This window comes from Falco naumanni, chromosome 11 (assembly GCF_017639655.2).
Source record: "Falco naumanni isolate bFalNau1 chromosome 11, bFalNau1.pat, whole genome shotgun sequence".
In the NCBI taxonomy this organism is placed as follows: domain Eukaryota; kingdom Metazoa; phylum Chordata; class Aves; order Falconiformes; family Falconidae; genus Falco; species Falco naumanni.
The window spans coordinates 3,449,234-3,468,895 of record NC_054064.1 but is presented as its reverse complement, the minus strand read 5'-3'; positions in this window follow the sequence as shown (position 1 = coordinate 3,468,895).

Sequence of the window (19,662 nt, the reverse complement as noted above, 5' to 3'; positions counted from 1 at the left end):
CTTACCTTTTCATAAAATAATCTACATTCTTTATACATGAGCTCTGTAAGTGCTATTTTTACATTTATGATATTGCTGAGCCCAAATGTTGGAGAATGATGCAATGTAATAAATGTGGTGGGCTCTTTTATTTGTCATTAGATTCTGAACACTTTATGATCCGCTTGGGTCACATTTTGAAGCTTTTCTCTGCAGCTATCAGGGTTAGCAATGCCATTTTATGAAAACAGGACTGATCTATTCACACATTCACAAGATTCCTGAAACTAAAGCTTTAAGAGCCAGCTGTCACAAAAGTGCTTGGCACAGCCAATGCTGCTGAGGAACGAAGGAGTTCACAGCAGATTTGTGTGAGCTGAATCAATATCAAGGGCATGTAGCTAAGGACTGTGATTTTATTCCTCTTTTTTTTTGGTTGAGTAAGTTCTCTGCAAGATAAATCTGAAACCTCAGAGGTTTTTTCCTTTATCTAGCCCTCCTTTAGCATGTCTCAGGTTTTTCAGAACCAGGTTGAAAGTATAACTGAGAAAAAGTCTTCATTTGTGATATAAATGTCTCTAAAACAAAAATACTTTTACAATTCTTCTTCACCTTTCCTCAGGTGCCTATAATGTTTTTTAAGGTGCAGGGGAGAGGAAGCAGGGAAATTTAACTTGAAATTTGTTTCAAGGTTCTGTGAATTTTCAGTCACTAACCAATAGGTGCAATTTTAGGGTTGAAAACTCAGCAAGGAAATCTGTAGCTTTTAACTAAATGCTTTTCTTGAGCACAGTGCTGTTGTTCCCTAGATAATAGAATTTAACCTGTTTGGGGTTTTTGTCTTTTTTGTAGTGTTTGTGTATGATATCTCACTAGATATGATCTCAGCAGAGTATCTACTGAAAAATACTGTTATCAGGCAAGAGAGTTATGGTCTCAGTAGCCAATTTATGATGGATAAGTAAAATGAAAAGCAAAGAACAATGGAAAATCTCACTTATTCTTACATTGTCAGTGAAAAAGCTATAAGCCAGCTTCATGTGATATGGAGCAAATATTTATTCCCAAGTAAAGCTATTTTGATTAACTGTAGTTGATCAGTATTTCTGGTTTAGTTTTATGGTTTGCTTTTCACTTTTCCTTCCACGTATCTTCTGTTAAGCTGTCTTATTGTTAGTCAGTCTATTTTGTGATGACCACTTCACAACACCTTTCTCATTAGCCTGAGCAGTCCTCTGGTTGTGCCACTATCTAAGCCAGATGGAGCTCAGCTGCTGTGAGATGCTGTAGTACATGCAACCTTCCCTCCACCCCTGCCAGAACCAGGAGAGTAAAGGTGACTTTGCAGTAGACCAGAGCTCTCAACACTGTTTGGAACATCTTAAAACCTATAACTAAACAGGTTTAGCTATAAATTAAACTTTGGGATCCTTTTTTTCCTAATTTTGTATCTAAGTCAAGAATAGTTCTTACCTAGCAGGAAAACTGATTTCTTATGAAACCCTAGTACCCATTATTCAACTTCTATGTATGTACTCCAGGCCTAACTGACATCTTTTTTCTTGCGCCCAGTTTTCCCTACATTTCAGTGCATTTTCAAACTCTAATTAGATATGAAATGTTAGTCTTTAAGATTGTTTTTGGGTTGATAATAATAACAACAATCCTAAGATAACCCTTTGATTTGTTCTGTTTTTTATGTAAAGTCAGTAAACCCACTGATATGTTGCTGGTAAATAGCTCATTCTGTTGAAGTCTTGAGGATATTTAAGAACTATTAGTATTGAATTGCTTCTTGATAGAGGATGAGAACAAAGCTTTTGCTATGTCTAGAGATCTTAACTGAGATTTGTATGGTCTGTTGGTCTCACTAACCTTTGGGAAGAAATTGTTTTTGTTTTCTATTGTTTCAAATCTTAAGAAATATGATCATGGTCTAGGAGCACCCTGCACAAACCCAGGACAGGAAACTTTGTAGAATCATCATACAATCATAGAATGCTTTGGTTTGGAAGAGACCTTAAAAGATCATCTAGCCCAACTGTCCTGCCATCAGCAGGGATACCTTCCACTAGATTAGGTTGTTCAAAGCCTCATCCAGCCTGGCCTTGAACACTTCCAGGGGTGTGGTATCCACAGCTAATGTAATCCCCATTCAACGAGATGAGCTGCCTCTACTGGGGCCAGCTCTGATACAGCGCAGCCACCATAGCCTTAGATCAGACTGCTGTGATGAGACTGGTGAGACGAATCTGGGAGAAGTGATGGGGTTTCTCCACTTCTCCTCAAAGCTTGACTTGAGCTCAGGTCCTTACCCAAGCTATGCCACAGCTATACCTGCACAGGACCACGCACCACCCTGATCCCAATGTGACCCTAGCCTCAAGGCTTCACCTTGGACCTGCCTGGTAGAGGAATGAAGGCAGCGGGTTGATTGACATGGATGACGTGCAGCTGTAGCTCGTTCCTGCTAAGTAGTTAAGTAGCCCTGAAGATTGTGGGAGAGGGGTTCAGATGGAGGAGGAGAATGTGGTCTGAGCTCTGGAGGAAGGTGAAACAGCATGGACAGTAGAATCTGACTGATGGTAAAAGCCTTGTTGCAACCTACTGGTTTGTGCTGCAATGCTGCCTCGTCCCTATGGACTTGCTCAGCAATCTGGGTTCTCAGCTGACCTTGGCCACTGTGTTCCCTGACTTGTGTGACCATTGGAGAGTGTTTTGCTGCTTTTTAAATTATTTGCATTGCTGAAAAACCTGTGTTAATCCTTTAAACTGCATCAGGAATAATGTTTCAATGTTAGTCTGAGTTAGAGCTTAAAACCTGCCCCTTTTTCTTCACTGTCTTTACTGGGAAGTGTGTGATCATCTTAGACATGGGTTAAAGACAACTGGATGCTAATATATGCCCCGTTGTTAACATTGTTAACACTGTCAGTCAATTCAGCTCAGATCTTGTATAATATTTCCAGTTAAGAGTACTTCATGTTGAAAACTGCCATGAGTCTTGATGATGCCTGGAAAAATAGTAATGATCCTGAGTGTGTTTTTCAGCAGAGTTAATTCTTCAAAAGAGAAACATTTTGGATTTGATGGGGCTGCTTTGATCCTGAGATTAATGGTGAAAACAAAGCAAGTTCTAATTTTGAGGTTTAGCCCGAAGAAGCAAAAAAACAGAATTCAGTGATCACTTGACAATAAACTTTTTGGAGAAGATTCAGGAGGACATCACTGATTTCTAAGAGTAAGTAGTTCTATTTCTTCTTTTTTTGAAGTCTGAATGTAGAAAGTGGATTTTAAAAGGCTAATACCTTTCATTGACAGCCTGTTTCAGAAAAAAAAAAAAACACCAAACCCCACCCCAAAACAAACAGAGAAAACAAAACCCAACCAAACCCCCCAGTCACTTCGTTAGAAAGACTACAGAGGGGTGGTTTTAAATTATAGTTCTACCAGAGCCTAACAAAGGCTGTTCATCATTTTAGTACCCCAGGTTGCAAAGCTCCCATTTCATGAAGCAATATACAATTAATACAACCTTAAGGATATATGCTATAAATCCTGATGAACCTTTAACAACACTGTGAGCGTTACACAGACACGCTACACAGAATGGGTAGCTCTGGGCACATAGAACAAAGTGGGCTGAAGATGGGACACACTGGAGGGAAAAAACTTCCTAGAAAATTAAAATGGGAAATATTCCTTCCTCTTCCCCCTTGTTCCCCTTTAATCCCCATGCCTGCATACAACCTTTCATGTTTTAATTGATTTATATGCGGGTGAACATCACCTGGATGACTTACTTTTAAAAGGATTTTAATGCTTGGAAAGTACTTAAACAGAGAACAGCTAGATTCATAGCTGGCATAACTCTGCACAACTCTGCTGAAGTCAGTGGATTTATAATGACTTGAATACTTAGGAATGAGGTTTAAAATATGCAGCCACAGAACCGTAATGCTTCCTACTCAGTGAAAGTTTTCCTTTGGGTAAATCTCACACTAGAAGATAAAACACCTCATCTCTTTCACCAAGAAAAAAGGGTGAATGGTTAATACTGGACCTGTCAGAGGTGCTCCATCTCTCCGCTGTATGGACAGCGTGGCTTGGGAAGATCTTCCTGAGCACCAGCATTTGACACAATTCTGTGCAGGGAACAGTGTTTTCTATAGATATCTTTCTACTTTACCTTCTCTAACGTTATGCCAGAGATTTATTTTGTCTGCAGTGCAGCTCCATAGCTGCTTCCTTGTCTAAAGAGACAATTTGTTCCCGTCTGCTGCTGAAAGAGAGGATCTGGTCTCAGGGAGATGGAAACAGGCAGCTGAATTGTAGCAGAAGCCCGTGTGCCACAGTCTGCTGTGGATACTCTGCAGACAAACCTCCAAAAACTGTTTTGCTGTAATATTTTTAATAGGTTAATGTTTATATGTGGTATCAAACCTCTCAAACAGGACAGTCAATCACTTTCCAGGTGGTGACAGGGCTGGTTGTGAAGGTCTTTGTAGTGGTGTCTCCAACAGCATCCAATTAGACACCCCAAACCCGTCTTGTGGTCCTGTGTGACCACTACAGCAAACACAGGATCCATTGCTATTTATTCCCTTAAACTAGGAACAAACCAGCCCTGACCTGCTTTAGCTACATAAAAACGGACTGGTCTGTGTGACCATTCACTTCTGACTCTTCAGGAAGAGTTTTTACTGACTAATTACATGTCTCTTATCTATGTACAGTTCAGTTGATTCTGCAGAGCAGCTGCCTGGGGTTGATGCTGGTACTGCAGTGTCTACCCTTATGATACTAATCAAGACATTTGAACATTGATTGGTCTATGCAGAACAGGACCTGCCTGGGGGAATCTCCAGGACAGTCCAAAATCGCCTTCTGGAGAGGTTCTCTGACACTCAGTCAAATGCATCCCTGTGAAGCTGGCTAAGAGTTTAGTCAATCACCCCATCTCTGTGCCACCCACTGACTCAGATTTGTCTCATCTGAGGCTGTTTCATCTATGCAGGTCTGGGCTGTGGAAGTCCTCACCCACCCAGGGAATTAATGACCAATTGTGCTGAGAGTGCACAAAGACACAACCCTGATGCCCAGGTACAGCACGACTGTAACTCTCATTTTCTCCTTATGATTTAAATCCCATAGATTCAATTATTTGGTGAAGATGGGGAGATGTCCCTCAGTTATCCTGTGGCACATCACACACCCCCTCTTAGGGAGCCCAAGAAGAGGACTGACAGCTTCAGCCAGAAAAAAAGGATACTTCTACCATTACCTTGAGATCCCAGCCACAAGGTGAGACGACTAAACCGGGAACCTGGCCCAAACTGTGCAGCTAGAGGAAGTATCACATGTACAACACCAAGTTTTCCCTAAAAGTAAGTCTTGAGGAAGTCTACTTGCTGCCTTACAATGGCCTCCAACCTCACCGCTGGCTCTCAGCCCTGAAGCAAACTCAGAAGAAGAGTTAGATCTAGAGCAATTAAGGTATTCAGGGTCATTTCAGGGTCAAGCCAATGCACTTTCATGAGACTGTTTTATGTGAAGAGGTATCACAGAGGCCTTTGTACCAAAGGAAAAAAAAACACCCCAACCCTGAACCCTTTTAAGAAGCTTAAAATATAATTTGTGTGCAAAATACAAGCAGCATATGTTAGAAGCAAAACTCAATTATGCAACACCAGTAGCCCCCGTGCTTGTGCTGCTTATCAACCCTTCCAAGATAGTTGGCTAACAATGTCATTTGGGAATTTCAAGTAATACTTAGAATTCCTTTGAACATAGCATTCCATTAGCTGCAAATTAATTGGATCTGTAGGTCAGTGTGAAGTGGATTACCACAGCTGAGGAAGGCAGTGAGCATACTGCTCATTTCTAGTACATCAGTAAACCTCTTCTGGAAACAATGTCATTGGAATATTTAATATGATGCATCCTATAAGTCTTAGTATTTCAATAGTATTCTGCATCTCCAGTATTGATGAATGGATGCTTGGAACAACTACAAATTGCTTTTCATTGTCCCAGCCATCTATTGCAGGTATTTTTATTCTACATTAGAGTGAGTAGACTGGCTTCCAGCATTTGCTTGATGGCAATTCAGAAGCCATGTGTGTGTATTTTAATGAAGGGGTTGAGCTCAGCATCACAAAGACAAATTTAAAGAAAGGGGAGAATGAAGGTATGCTCTGAAAGGGCTAGCAGGGTACAGCTAAAGCTCCTGATTTTTTAGTTTAATTTTAAACAAGAAATGCTCAAAATCGACTCAGCTTCTGGGCTTTCCTAACATTTTTTGTAGATCTCCATCTACATATTTACTGTTTTTCCCTTTCTTTTTGTTTAGGGCTTCTTTTTGTTTTCTAGAAATTTCCATGAATTTATATAAACAAGTCTCTAATCCTTCTTGTTACCACTCTTAGCCTCATCTCTTTCTGTTTTCTTTTTTTTTTTCAGTTAGATCCTTGCCGTCAGATTCCTTCCTCCTTTCCTTTTATTTAATTTATTCTTTGTTGAAATAAAATATTGCTGGTTTACCACAGTAGGAACTGAAGAACTCCAAATAAATCCCAGCTGTTCAGCATGACTCCATATAGTATAGTAGTAGTATTTTAGACTGCCAATTTGCATCCAAATACTCTGTGTATGACTTTTAATCACGGATTTGGCCATCCTACTAATTAGTTTTCCTAGATGTGAGATCAGGAATGTGGCCTTAAGCAGCTAATTACAGATATCTGGGACTGAAAACTCACCTTTTGTTTCTTATTTCTCCGTCCTGGTTGATGCACTCATTTTAGGGGAAGGAATGCATGCAGCCTGCAAGCAGCATCAGTAACAACCTTTGCACTGAAAGGCTCAAGGCCAGGGCAAAGATAAGTGCGCTTTTAAGAGTGCGAACCAATTAGGGGACGGAAGGTCATGAAGGACACATCTTTGTGAAGAACTAATGCCCAGTTAACAAGGCATCCTGCTTCCTCATGTTTTCCTAAAACAGCAGCTGTTCCATCGCTACTGAGTCAGTGGCATAGATCAGTTCAGCTTAGTCTTTCAGCTCGGAGGTTTACAAGTAGGTTTGCAGTATTTCGCAGACTTCCACAATGCCCAGCAAGAGATGGGGATTCTTGCCATTTCTATGAATTCACCACTTCCCCGTTGACAGAGTGTGTATAATTATAATTTCCTGACATGCAAAAATTAAGGACAAATGCAGCCTAGTGCCTACACTCTGTGATAATTGACGCTGGTTTTATAGATTGTATTTTCTTTACTGAGGACCTTCTTGCTGAGCAAATTTGACAAATGAAAACACTTGCTGAGATTTTATTTCTATGGCAATTTTTTATGTTTTCTTCCACTAACAATATCATATTTTTGTTTGTGAAGGGAAGAGCTATTGCTCATTCTAGTTATTTGCCTCTTAGAGCTGAAGTAAAAATAACTGATATTGAGGACACGTTAAAATGGAAGCAGGTGGAAAAGAGCAGCTCCTATAAAAAAGATTAGAGACAATTTTACAGACTTGCTTGTGGAAAACTACTGCAAGTGATGGTTTAACTTGCTGGGTTATTTGGCTCTTTTTACATCTTGCTGGACATCTTAAAAAGATAAACCACACTTTTAAGAATTTCATTTATTTGCATTACTTTGGTAAGTGCAAAGTCCAGGTTTTCTGTTGTGTTGGAAATCCATAGCAGAAGGCATCTCTCTTTCCTGGGCATATTAGGCAGATGAAAGGATGGGATATATTGGAAAAACAGGTGACAACGTGTGTTTTCCAAGTTCCCTCTCTAGAAGATCAGTCAGCCTCTAAGCATCTTTTTATACCAGTCGCTGGGAAACAGATGATTCACATATGGCCCTTGGGAGATGGCTGAGCAGTACCAACAGGAGCTGGATTCAGTCCAGGGGTACTTCTGTAAGGTGAAATAGCTGTGGCTTGTCGCTGAAGTTTTGAATCTGAGACATCATTGTTCTGGCCTTGCTGTTTGCTGGTATCTGCTTGGGATGGGGTGCAACCAGAAATGTCTCATATATTCCTTTTGGAAAAATTAGACTCATCAAACATAACAGTACATAGAATTGCCCACAATAAAGCGAGTAAAATGCAGTCACTGCATTTGCAGGATGACCAACACGACTTGCATTAATCATTTAGCTAGGTGTGGCCCAGAAATATTAGTCATAAAGTAACTTTCGTTCATGTAGATGACATTTAGACATCAAATAAAACTGAGGGTGCGTCTATGACGTAGTCTGGTGGTATGTATTATCGTAAAGATCTAAATCAATTTGCTTTTTAATTAGCTAGCCCAGAGCTCACCACAGGCTGCAAAAGTTCCTGAAACCTTGGGCAGCCCACATTCCAGCTGCCTGCAGCCGTGTGCCAGCACCAAGGTCTCTTTCTTGGGTTTTGCAGCCCAGGGCTGGAGACCCCAGCGCTCTTGCACCCTTGCGCTCCAGCAGCAAGCGCTCCCGTGCCATCTGCTGTCTGCTCTGCCCTTGCGGGAGTCTCTGGGAGGTAGTTTGCAAAACTCATGTCTTTTCAGGGCTGTGCAAAGCCACAGATTGGTTTCAGGCTTTAGAAAGAGCAAGCAGACAAACAGAAACAAAGGTGTTTGACTTGCACACAGCTCTGTGCCATGCATGGAAGTGAACTGGAAATGATCTCTTTTCTCTAAGAGTCTTGCAGGAAAGGAGCCTGAAAATGCTCATCGCAGGATAGGAAGATAGTATTGATAGGTAGATAAATGAGGTAGACGTGTTTATACAAAAAGGAAATAATTGGAGAACTGTGATAACCGCACCACCCTAAAGGGAACTACCTGGCCAATATTTAATTTTTCGTCAGAAGCTGAAGAACTGTGTTTCTGATGGGTTTCAGTGAGAAGGAGATACACCCCTTCACCCCCACGCTTACATCATGAAATCTGCATGAAAAATATCATCCAAACATGTCACTATGATGTGCACCCAGGAGGGGGAACATAATTCCTTAGGTTATTAAAACAGCTGTCCTGAGCCCAGGAGACAAATCATGTAACTGCTCCCCCATGCCAGATCCTGCCTTGGCAGGCCAGCTCACTCGGGGCAGAGAGGGAATTAGATAGGAGTAGCAAGAAGTTTGTAACCCCTAAGACCTGAAGGTCCTGTTGTCATGCAACTGGTTTTGGTGTCATAGCAATACGAGAAGCAAAAATACATTTTGGAGGCAGTGACTAATTCTCTTGTACCTGCTGTTAATGCTGGGGTCTTTTTTAAAGCCAAAGCTGTCTGCTGGAAAAACTGATCTTACTGGATCTTCTTTCTTTCTTTTTTTTTTTTTTTTTTGGGGGGGGGTGGGGGGTGGGGGGTGGGGTTGTTTTTTTGTTTTTTGTTTAGGGTTTGTTTTGGGGGTAATTGGTTTTGGGTATTTTTTGTTGTTTTTAAAGTAATAGAACTGGTCAAACCTGGAAATATAAATCACTTCATAAATTTAAAAATTAATCTCAAACGTGGCTTTTTATTAGAAAACTTTAGTTTATTCTAACAGCGTTTACAGAAAATACAAAGATAAGTTTTAAAATAATAAAAATACTCTATAATTTTACTAGTATAAACCAAAATTTATTAGAAATCTTAATTTTAATACAATGAAGAAACAATGTTGGTAACAACCGCAGATACTCAGACTCTGTAACATGATTTAAGCTATGATGCAATGGGACATCTTTAATTGTCACTCCATAACATTCGGTCAAGAAAATTGTGATTGATGTCCTTTTAGTATTTCTTGTTTTTTTCTTAAAAATAAAATAGATTTATTGAGATTCACTAGGGGCCAAGTTCTTCCGTTAGGTATGTCTGGAGCTATTCAGAGACTTCAGATGTAGCCATAGTTAGTTTACATCCCTTTTTATTTAACCTTATTAAGCACCCTTAAAGCCATGGGACCTGACCTGGTATTACTGAATTAAGATTATCTCCTGAATGCATTTTGTGAACCATGCATTAATCAATTTACAGAAAAAGCAGCATTTTGTTAAAGGTGACTGAAAAACAAAGTATTTCCATATTTTGGCATTTCATGCTTTACTGTTTGAAATTCCATCAATACACTGTTGTCAGTGTTTGTACCTTTTCCGTGTTTTAAAATAATTTAAGAAGAAAGTCTAATTAAAGAAAAAAGCTGTTGGTGATAAGGCAGAGAAAGGCAGGACGAGGACGGTTATTTTGCACTGTTAATAGAAGCACAATGCATGAATCATAGTAGGGTATTTTTCTCTCCCTGAACAGTTTTGTGAAATGTTTATATTCTCAGAAGTTTTTCATTTGTATTTTTGAATGTGTAGTCACATAATCAGATTTTTTTTTTCTCCAGCAACCAGATATTCTAAAATGACTCTTGAATACTTAAAGAACAAATTGGCAGGTTGGAATCTTTACATTAATTCTGATTGACATTTTTTAAGAAGTCAGAGGGTAGATGGTGTATCTTTCCACAGAGCTGCTGGCAATATGGTTTTGCACCTGAAATTCCCTAAAGGGACATGTTTTGCTGCTGTTGCTCTACAGAAATAAAGCCAAGGCTGTTTTGTTTGGCTGTGTGTAAAGATGACAGAAAATGGCTAGATTGTTTTTACTTTATTCAGCTACGAAAAATGATGCTTTCTGGCATTTTATATGTTGCTTTATTAAACTCTGAGATAACCTTCGCTGACGATTTCAGTTATTCCTTACTTCCCCAGAGGTATTTCAGGCATTGGCGTAGCTGTTTCCCTGCAGATCCCATTTTGGGGAATGCTGCCCATGGCGTAACATCATTGTAGGCAATGGCTTTGCTGCTGTAGCGGAGAATAATCTAAGACTGGATTCGTTCTTCTTTTTTTCCTATTGCTTATAATGAAACAGATTACTACTTAAGCGAAATTAAACTTTCAAAGTTCATCTCCCCCCACCCCCCCCACCCCCGTTAACTTTTCTTTGAATTTGAAAGTACTTCATGAGAAGCAAAACAAAGACAATCTCATTAGGATCTGTGAAACTGGCACATATGGGGAGATTTAACACCTTTTGAAGTATTGCTTATGATAGTGATATGTATTAACCAATTGTCTCTTAATGTGGTGTGAACAATGAGTCTGGAGTCATAGCAGGGAAGGATGTTAAAAGCTGTGGTGATATTTGTTGATAAATTTGCAAGAGCTGCAATTGGCTGTAATTCTACCCTCACCCATATGCTTCTCTGCAAATTAATGTGCTGAGTGACTCTCCCGCCCACCTCCCTGTCAAAAAAAAAAAAAAAAAAAAAATATCCAAGGGCTTGGTTTGAAAAACACAGTTATATTTGAATTTACCATTGTATGTTACCCAGTTGCCATGATGTATAAACTTCGATAGTACAAATTTTCCTATAACCAAAGTTACAAAGGTAGAGCTCGTGTCAGAAAATCATCTTCCACAGATTATCAAGGTTATTTTCAAACTTTGGAAAAAAAAAATATCTGCAGCTCAGTGACTAATGCTTCTATTAGCCAAATACACAAAGCAAAGTATGTCTTAAGTTGTGTGCTTTGCTGAAAATTCAAAAAGTGATGTCTCTCTTGAGGCCTGTATAATTCATATAGCACTTCAACCTGTGATTAATTACAAAGGGAACAGAAGCTTTGCTCCTTCCCACTTGTGCTTTCATCAAAACTGAAAATCCTAAAGTAAATCTCTGCTAGGCAGTAAGAGACCCAAGTGACTTGCTAGGCTGATTAAAAATCAGCCATCCTGCCGAGTCTTGAAACAACACCGAGTAAAAGGGGGATCTCTGGAATGGAAACATCTACCAGAGATCAATGCTGTAGAAAGTAACTTTTTTCTGAGGGGAGAAATGACACTGAAAAAGCAAAAGAAGGCTTCTGCACAAGTGCAAAGCTGATCAATGGGAGACCAGGTAGGACTTTCGGATGCGGGAGTAGTTTGTTGGCTTTTTTTTTTTTTTTATTGAAGGTTATGAACTTCTGATGTGTTCTGGGGTTGGAGAGGGGAACGGCAACAACAACATTGAAGCACCATCTTTATTGAATCCACTACAGAGTGAAGCACGCTAGCGAGCTTTGCCATGCAAGAAAGCCTCTTGACTGATGCTCTATTTTGATGTGTAAAATTTTCTTGCTGAAGGTGAATCATCTGTGAGCAGGGAGTTGCTCTCACTAGCAGCCTAGAAGTAAATTTTCCATGGAAAAATGCAACAACATTATTTAAAATAGATTTCTTCATCAAGTAGTATTCAGCTATGTTTATGTTCATTTGTGGTCCAGATGCTGTCAAAAAGTTTCAAGGTTATTAGAATAAAGTGATGTGTAAGGATGGGGTAGGGAAGGGAAGAGCAAGGTTTCATTCTGGATTTTTGTTTGTTTGTTTTAAGCCATTTCTGTTCTTCGTCAACCTATGTCGGCCTTGTATGGTGGAACACTTACCTATAGATCAGGAAAGGTGGAAACGAGGTTCCTGCCTTGGTTTTGCTGCAGCTGTAGCTCAAGAACATAAGTGAAAGGAAGCAGGAACTCAAAACCCATCTTCTTGTGAATGGAGAGTGGGCAGATCCCAATGTGTTGAGGGAAAAGGAGAATATGGGAGTAGTCTGCCTGTCAGGTGGTGTACCGCTTAGGAGAGCTGTGAGAGGGGTATCTCTGGGAGCCCCAGCTTTAATTAGGTCTCACCAAACATGGCCTTTCTTTGCAAAGGATTACGGTCACCGAGAGCACAGAAAAATATTTGTTTTCCATTACTTCCCCATCCCCAGTTTCCTCCTCTTTCAGATTTAAATATCTTCATTACTCTCAGCAAGAGGTGGGATTGAAGAACTGTAAAGTTTGGGGCTTTGGGTTTTGTTACCATCATTAGATCGTGGTGGTGCTGCCCCAGCTGTCCCTTTGTCCCATGGTCCTGCACATGCCTGAGTGCAGCTGGGCACTTAACCAAAATTGTACTGTTTGCTCCCATCAGCAATATTCAGGGAGCTTAAAAAGGAGATCAGAGAAACCACAGAAGCAAAATAAATAATAAAAATAAGTAAGTAAATGGTTCTGCATTTTAGTTTTTAGAACTGCATGAGGAGAGCAGCAGCTGGGGCTGAGCAGGGGAGGAGGGGAGTCGTAATCAACATGCTCATTTTTCAGTAAGCCCCAGATGCAGATCAAGAAATGCAAAGTTTGTGCTGACTAGGAGACAAGGGCCTCAGTTCTCATCCAGTAGAAAGTAAATTAAAAATAATTATGAAGAATAGCAATTTCTCTGGAAGTGTTCAATGCCTTGCATATTTTTTCCATAGTTATATTCTTTGCATAGATTAAATGGAATGTCCTGGGAGCTAGTCTGGGAATATTTCATGCACCTATGATCCTCCAGCAGCCATACCCCACCCACAGGACATGTTCCCTCCAGCTGACAAGCATAAACTGCTCTGGAACTAGCGTTTTCCAGGTGGTGTGACTTTGGAGCTGTTGAGGAGAGGATAAGCAAACTCCTAAGGGTGGAATTCCTAGGCAAGGAAACTCAGAAACAGCAAAGACTACTTTTGTTAATTTGGTGTTCCCATGGACTGAGAGAATTCTGTTTTGAGGGGATGGACATGAGCAACATTTGTGCATCTAAGCGAATATTGAACAAAGGTGAACAAGTTTCTCAGACTTGTTCTAGTATTATCCATGCCCCAAGCATCCCCAATGCTTCATCGTGGGTTTATTTCAGTGTAAGGGCAAGCACGAAGCCAGTAAAGAAATCTTCTTGGTCTCCAGTACTTTGACCAACCTCATTTTAAATCAAGATGTCTTTCCTGCATGATATATTCTGTCTCACCTAATGAGTTAGGTAATGTTGATAGGCCTATAAAGACCATGGATTTAAGGAGAGATTGCAGGTTCTTGGCCAGTTAATTGGTTCTTATTTTATATTTCTGCCGCAGCATACATTACAACATAGGCTGCTCTTCAGTATATCAGGGGAATGCAGAGAAAATACAAATAACTTGGCTCATATATTTAAAAGCATATAGAAAGCACTGGCTCATTCTGTGTGTGTTCCCAGTTCCTCTTTTAAATTATTCTCAGCATAAAGCATGTATTTACATTCAGAAAAGAACTATTCACAAGAGGCATGCAGCTGTGGAATGTGTTACATATTGTAATTATAAAGATATATTTGTTCCTTTTTCCCTGCGAATAGATTCTTGTATTGATTTGTTCTTACTTCTGCACACCTACACTGGTGCAACGGGGAGAAGGTTGATTTTATGTGAAACGACTTTAATTGCCTTATCTCTGGGGAAGAAATACAGTCATTGAAAACCTCAGTTACAATTTTGTAACAATTTTTCTAAACAGACTTAAACTAATGATTCAAAACACTTTTCTTCTTAATTAAGACTGTGGTTATAGATGGTTACTGGGATGCTTGGAAGGTCTGGGGAAAAAAGAAAACCTAGAAAGTTCAAGGGAAAAATGTGAAGTTGAGCACAGTTTTTTTTAGGTCGAACGAAAGCTATAGCTTCGGTAAATTGTTTTGAGAAAAAGAATTATCCAGCAGATTCAAAGCCATCTAATAAGTGAAAACGAGGACAAAACCTGGGGTTTTACTTTTAATCCTACAAAAAAGAGCCAACAAAGAGTCAAAAGCCCGAAAAAGATTCTACTCAAATCCCAGACCCCATAAAGAGATCTTTGTGGAACAATGTGACCCTCAGGCTTGGATCTTGTTTTCCTGGACATAAATGGAGACAAAATCCAATACAGTCAGCAGATGAGGCCAGTAAGGCAACCACAAGGTGTGTCAGTTGAGGATTAGTTACATGAGCAAGGAGCATTTGTAGGCTTTGAACATTGTTTTTTAAATCTAGCACATCCCTTTGAGGTAATGTCCCCGAAATTGCTCATAAGCTGGTATGCTTTGGAGATTCTGTTTTCAAAAGCATTAATGAATGTTAAGAACTATTATGCACTCTGTTGGCTATTTTTATTGAGTTGCCTTTTTTTATTTATTTCTGAATTATTGAGGATCTCCAAAATTACTGCAGCAATATGGATACTGTTACTACAAAGTTCTTAGTTGTTAATATAACCATTATATTTCAGTTTGTTTTAAGAATAGTTAGAATACACCTATTTTTAAAAAAGAGAGGGAAGGAAAAACAAACCCTGTGTTGGACCTGACATATTGACCTCTGAAGATGTGAATCCTCTACAGACATCCTGCAGTGATATTGAGTGGGGAGAGCTGTACAGAAATGCTGACAGAGAATGTTGCATCAGATAAATAGATCAATTTTCTTGGCAGAATAACAACATTTTTCCTTCTTTGATATGGGGCAAATGGAATTGCTGAGCTGTGTTCTCAGTTAAGATTAGATACATATTTTGAGCCCAAAGCTCCTCTCTATCAGAAGTTAATATTAACAAAAACACAAAAGCCTCTCTGCTTTAAGTATTACTACTACTACTACTACTACTGCTATTAATGTGTGTGTGTGTCTATCTGAAAGTATAGCATGAATGGCTTTTGCTTTTTATCCACAAAGAAATGTATTCGACTCTTTTACGGTAATGGACTGAAATTCTTCGATTCACAATGTTTGCTCTTCTGCGGTTTGGATGAATACAGCACATTCATTTCCTAAATGACTGTACAGAGGTTCTCTCTCTTACACTCCCAAGAGGATCATGTTTTAGTTCTCTCCCCTCTCAGCATCTACCCAAGCTGGATGTTCTTCCTTTGCTTATCTTGGGTTTTCCGGGATATTGTTTTTTCCTTTTTTTTTTTTTTTTTTTGTGTGTGTGTGTGATTATTATAGGCACCTTTCAGCTCAGATGGTCTATTCTTTCATGAAAATGAGATTTTAATTAATCTCTTGCAAAAATTTCTGTCTTGTGTGGATGATGTCACGTTTCCATTATCTAACCCTTAATAACTGATTATAGCCTAATTGAATGTACTAGAGGAAAAACGGCAGGATGTTAGGATATAAAGTTCATTAAGGAAAATCAATTTGCAAGGCTTTAAATTGCATTAAGATCTACCCTTTAAATCATCTAATGTATTTCTTCCTGGTTTGGGGAGGTAAATAGGCACATTGTGGAGAAATATGTACAAGAAGAAGTGGTAGATTTTGTGGGTAAATTAAATTGCAAATGACTGAAGATCAGACAACAAATCCATTATCAATGACAAGCTGCCAAGGTACTCAAAGAAATACTTTGCCAAGTGCCTTGTATTTTCCATTTCTTTGTCATTTAAAAATAAATAAATCCTGCTTGTAGGTTGAACCAAGCTGTATCTCATTTTATTAAAAAAGCCAATAGAGAAGGGTTAATGAATACCATATTACTTGCTCTCCAGGATGGATTTGGCAGCCCCTTTACATGCCAGACTGGATGTTTTTATCTTTTTCAAGTCTATAAACAGTAGAAGCTGCTTATAGTCATATTCTTGGCATCATCATCAGCTGGATGCATTTCAATTAGTGTCTGTTGTGGTACTGAGTCAATATCATACCTTTGTGAATTGTTTAATAAAAGCAGTCGGCGGGAGACAGCCTTACCTTGGTAGTTAACTCTTGATGGTTACTGAGGACATGGCGATACGCTGATGTCCCATGAAACCGCTGTGTTTCTGTTGGGTTCTCAGGGCTAGCTGCGTCTGCCTGGGGCTTCCTGGGTGCCCAAGGGAGGCAACGCTGGAGCAGTTCTGGGGAGGGAAGGCAGGGGTGATAGCTGGGCTCTCAGGCCTGGGCCTGCCTGCACCATCTTGTATGGATTGGTATGGCCTGGCTGGTACTGGGCCACCTCTTGCTCTCCGCATGACCTCTGAGTTTTGGTACCAGACAACAACGATTTTGTTCAAAAACTACAATAAAGTAATAGACACCCCCCCACCCCCCCCCGTTATTACAAGCTAAATTAAACAAGAGTCGGTTCTGAAACAGGGGCTTTTCTCTCTAGCATCCTGGTTTCTTCTTGGTTCTGTTTTGGACTGGCTTTTGGGAATGACGTGAGTTGGTTCATCTATACCCCTTCTCCTCTGGCCTTTGGCATTCAGACATTCCCAGCACGGCTGTGGGAGACCAAGGCCCTGCTTCTGACTGGGACTCCCTTCTGGAGCCAGGCCAGCACAGCCGGGCAGCCAGACCTGTTGTGTGACTTCAGCTGTTTGCACGGCACATGGCAGCCTTCCACGACAGGGTATGTCCCCAAAAGAAACCCAGTACCGTGGACATATTCCATACCTGCAATTCTTTGTCCAAGGTCCAATTGTTTACCAGAGTTTGCTGTGGTCTTCCTGTGTATCGGTGGGGATGAGGAACCCAGACAGATCAGCATGAAAAAGCAGACCCGCAGCCTCCTATTTATAGTGATTTTCAGGTAAGATAATTAATTAGGACTTCAAAGGAAGAAGATGGCATGTTTAGCATAAGTTTTAAGTCACATTTTGTCACCTTCCCAGAAGTTGTTTAAAGAGTGGAGAATTGGTACAGTATGTCTTTCTCTTTGAGATGGTTTATATCGAGTTTTTAATTACATTGGAGATCTCTTAAATGTAATTTTGTATGATGGCATCTGGTACAAACTGGATGCCTCACTTTGATCTCCCATGGAATAGAGGTTGACAGTAATCTTCAAATGAAGAGTAAGATCAGCAGAAAAACAGAGATGAAATTAACATATTGGAGCATAGCTTTTCTTGTAATCATCACCGTATTAAATATGGAGGGGAGTATTCTCAAAATCAAGTTTGCATTTTGAACAGTGTTAGTGGGGCTGAGTTGTCCTCATTAGCTATTTTGTATTAAATTTGATAAGAAAACCAATGCTGACAAGCACTGGAAATGCTTTTTTTTCCATACTGTTTTTAATCATTTTAGATCACCTACTAAATATCTTGTAAAATTTTAATGGGTGTCTCTTTCGTAGTAAGAAAAAGGTGAACAAACTGAATATAGAAAATAAATATGCGGTCTTCTCAGCCTTTTCCTCCTCATAATGGTAGCAGAATGAAAACGATGGTGTGTTTATGTTTTGCTTTACTTTCAATTTGCAACCATATTTTCGCATATTTGATATGCCTGGAAAAGCATGTTGCATACTTCTGCAATGAATTTGCATTTCAGGTACAAAATTTTGGCCAGTTTTGTCGTAAATTTTGCAAGTAAGCCCCCCCCCCCCCCTTTGGGATATATATATTTTTTTTTTTTTTCAGAATTTCAGAACATTCCATGTCTTCCCTGGGTGTAAATAACACGCTTCAAAATATAAGATGCTCACTTTTATGTATTATCATCCCACAGATGAACTCACAGTGAACATTTTCATTCTGAATATGTAATATTGTGGGGTTTTTTGAACAGATACATATTTGGAAATGCTAAAGTGGGAGAAGGTACCTTTTATAATTCCTTGTGTTTACTGTGAAAACATCTAAAAATTCCTACAAACATTCATTGAAGTCTTTCTTCATTGGAAATTTTTATCCCTAAAGAATATAATATATATTTTCTGTGCCAAAAGCATTAGGTTAATTTTGTCCTTATGGTAATTCCAGGGGAGTCACTGAAGTCTTTCTTTCAGGAGACAGATGCTGCTGGCAGGTTTCTGTGTTTTCCTGGCACTGACTGCACCCCATTGCTGCTCCAGTGAGGAGGCATCCAGTGAGAAGAGAAAGACCAACATCCTTGCATTGATCTCTCTTCTATCAGATGGATGAAGATGGGCTTTAAATATGTTTTTAATTACAATTTTTTAATGTTCTTTAATTGAAAGCATAGATTTGCTACAGCCTACTTCATAAAAAATGCAATCTAATTTGGAGTAATGCTCTTTGTTCAACAGGCACTACTACAAAGAAGAATACCACTGTTGAAGGTTGGGGTTCAGAGCCTTTGTCAAAGAAGCATGTTGAAAATCAGCAACTACCATTACTATACTCAGGCCTCATCAGTGCAACTTGGACCTAGCCTGAAGCCTGATGAAGATGTTGGTATGCTTTGAGTCAAGCCTTTAGTAAACCGGCACTTATGCATTCTCCATCCCCTATGTGCCTCCTGTCATCCCAGTGTGACAGTACCCAGTCTGTGCCATGTACTGGGGACTTAGCTGTTACTAGGCTCTCTACACAGTCCTTGACTGTGTTTGCAGCAGCACAATAGAGCAAAGCAGAAGAGTGACTCGATGATACATGGTTTCAAAAAAACATCTATTTTTCACTCTTTGCTACAACGATACCCTCTTTTGGGTTCACAGAGAGGGTTTTTGGAGGTGGGGGAAGACAAATACTGTATTATTTTCATGTAAGCTCAAAACACTACCTAATGCACTGCCATTAGGAAATGACATATACTTGTGTCCCTGTGTCTTGAAAGGGCTCATCAGCCACGAAGGTACCTGGTATTACGAATGCACGTTGACACTGACTGTATCTTTCCTTCTTTATGCACAGCACAGCAGAATCCCTGTCATTCAAGACAACTAGAAAAATACATAACCAGGCAGCCCGAGTTTCTCATTTCTATAAGAGTTGGGGGCATCTCTGGAAAATAATCTTAGCAAAAAAAAATAATTATGGTTGACTTGCTATTTGCAATTGAGAAAATTTGTCATGCAGCAATTGTCTATTGCTTAGCATGACAAAAAGCTAGACAAATATAGAGCAAAGCTGTAACAG